Source organism: Mya arenaria, chromosome 5 (assembly GCF_026914265.1).
Source record: "Mya arenaria isolate MELC-2E11 chromosome 5, ASM2691426v1".
Lineage (NCBI taxonomy): Eukaryota > Metazoa > Mollusca > Bivalvia > Myida > Myidae > Mya > Mya arenaria.
Window position 1 is genome coordinate 28,758,710 of NC_069126.1, and position 3,271 is coordinate 28,761,980.

Genomic DNA, 3,271 nt, shown 5'->3' on the forward strand with positions numbered 1-3,271 from the left:
AACTCCTTATACTACAAATGAATGACAGACATTACATTTCCGATGACGTAATTGCACTTTCTTATACAAATGTTTTAAAATTACCTTTTTGTATCGTAAAATTACATTTTGAACTTTGCACAGTTTTGAATGATACTAAGAATCCCATTCAAATCTGTTTTAGCGGATTTCAAATCACTGTAGCCTTCAAATAAACAAACACATTTGCATCCCTCCACTCATTGGAACAGAACACTGACGGATCTGTATTCTTCCAACATGGTTTTACCATAGCTGTAATGTTTCATTTTATATGAAAACATTTCATCACATTCCTCGGGACACTGCTTTGGTAGCATAACGTGGTATCTTCAATTGCCCCTTTAGAATGTCCAATGCACCGCAATGAATAATAAACTTTAATACTCAATTACTTTACAATATGGTTTGTTTGGCTTCATATTTGACGATTTACGAATACATCCGTATAAAACTAAAACCTTAGTAACTTAAATCCTCCCTCCTCATACTGAAACTTATATCAGAATAAGAAAACTTATAGAGTTTGAAATCTATTTTCTTTTTTTTCATTATGCTGATGTGATCTCACTATTTGACTTAACGCATAACTCTTGTTTGTTATTAAATGCTTTATCGCTACTGTCAATTGATAATGAAGGTCATACTGCTTGTCCTTATCACCACCAATACATTGAATAGTTTCAAGTGTAATCGACATGTTATTTTACCTAAAATTTACTCGTACCAGTAAGATATTGGCAGTTTAAATGGCAATATTTATCTCATGAAATAGGGCAACCAAATGTGACGTTTATCATGTGCTTAGCCTTCGTTAAGAATTTAAAGGTTAAATATTCAATGAGTTTTAAAATACTGTCATTACAAAATGTATACGTATTCAATATATCTGACTTGGCACTTTTCAAATGGTTTACGAAACAGCAATTGTTTTTAAATTTACATCATTAATAATAAACTCAAAGTAACATGAACTAATATGATGGACTAAACGATACAAAGGAAAAAGTAAATTCTTATACGACCGGAGTTTTGTATTCAGGCCTTTTCTATTTGGTTTTTGCTGACTCTTTCTATTAGGCGGAAATGGAACATTAACTAATTACAATATTTTAAGCACAAGACATCGTAACTACTGCATTGTGCTTGTTCGTCTACACTTGGTTATTGCTACGTATTTGGCTACTGGACTTTGCTTAAGGTTACAACTGTGATTGTGTGTACCGTAAAATACAGTTAATTATATCAATGGTACAGTAATGGAAACACAAATTGTTTAAGTCTGACATTGTTGACGAGGACATTTATTAAATAAATTGTTTTGCTTCTTTGTGAGAAAATGAAACAATGTCTAAGGCGCGAAGCTAAATCAACACAAAAAAATGAAGCATACATGTACTCTCAAAAATTTAAAAAACATACCTTACAAATATGTGAATAACAAATATGTAACAAAAGCAAAAGCTAAGGATGTAAGTGTCACTTGAACTTCAAAATACAAAATCATCCTTCTTTTTTCATCACGTAAAGTATTACTTTCATGTTACACGTTAAAGGAACGTTATTTGTTTGTTTCATGAAATAATTATAACAACACATCATTATAAAGCGAAAGAGCGTTCCCTAAAACGTAGAAAGTATAAACTACTCACGTTTTTTACGGGATAAGTGAAGGTAGTTCCTATTATTCCTATGGTACCTTGGAGATACCAGATATACCAAAATATGTCATTCAAGTTTCAGTTTATATTAAGCTTTGCTTGAACAATTACAAATATTTTTGGTTTACAATCCAACCATTATAATGCTTTTATGTATGGTCAGTTTTGTATTCAAAGATATTGCAGGTGCAAAGAATATACATGAATTGAAGAATATTTATTACCTAATTAGCAAACCGACACATAGGTGAAAGTTTTTGTTATGTAGGATGACAAATTGAAGCCAATATATACAAAATAAGATTGCTTTCACCCCTTGTCATTTAAATAAAAACTTTTTTTTTAGTTAATGGGACATTATACTGGTCTTGAAGAGCTTGTTTACGAGAGAAGATTTAATACCTGTTTACCGTGGCAGTGCTCTTCAAATATGTCATTGCATGCAATAATTGAAAGGGTTTTCGTGAACTTGTTGTAATTCGAAGACATTCATGACGAGGGCAATTATGCACACACATAAACTTTAAAGCATGTAAAGTTTCACAGACACTTGGTATTTTGCATACGCCTGCCTCGTCAATGTTTTTGCATATATATAGTTCGGTTCTTATCGTGAACTTCGCGAAATTCCTGATTATCACTTTACTATGATACAAATCAGTTAAATATACAGAAAATCTGAGATTGCTTCTAATATTTTATAATTATGGTTACCATATGTTTAAAATATTTTTGGCATATTCCTTTGAGGGTTCTTATACTGTTTTATAAATATGGTTATCATATGTTAAAGGTATAATTGGCAAACTCCTAAGATTTTACTATAATACCGTTGCATTGTTTTGGTATTGCAATTCATTTGCACCGTTGACCTTGTACATAATCATCATGCGTTGATCTTTAAGTTTACTATAAGCTATTGCTAAGATTTAAAACATAAACATACTGGTTCTTTCAAAAGTGCCATTGCACCAGCGTTGCCGCACCGATAACATGTGATTTTGTTCTATCCACAAAATTCGAGCTCTTCATGTTTGGCAGTTAAACAATAAAATAAGGCGCTTGTTAGGCGTTAAGGGTAAGATTTAAAAAACAATAAACAATCTTAAATAACATCATTTAATTGAAATGCATTGTTCCATATCAACGTTCCTCATGACCTTCAATTAAAGTTTAAGTTTAATCCTCACAAATCATAAATCGAGAACAGATTGATGAGAAGTTCAAATGTTTTTTTTTATCAATTAAGCTATTTGGAATGGTCATATATATATGTTCAAAAACATAATTCCGAAACGCTTGGTTGCTATAGATGACTCAGATAGGTTATTGTTTTAAAATTTTCAAGAAAATTATTCTTGTATGATGTTCTATTAAACGAAAAACGTTTTTAATGGGATGAAAGGCATTAAATTTAACACGATTTGTTACTTTTTTTTTAAATATTTGTTTTAATGTTATTATTGCCGCTCATAAAACACAGTCTACTTGTATATAGCGGTATAAAGTAAACTTTGATGTCATACGACCGTTTTACTCATCGTGTTAAGTGTCGGAAGTATCAGCACAAAGAGGACTCTCTAGTTAATGAT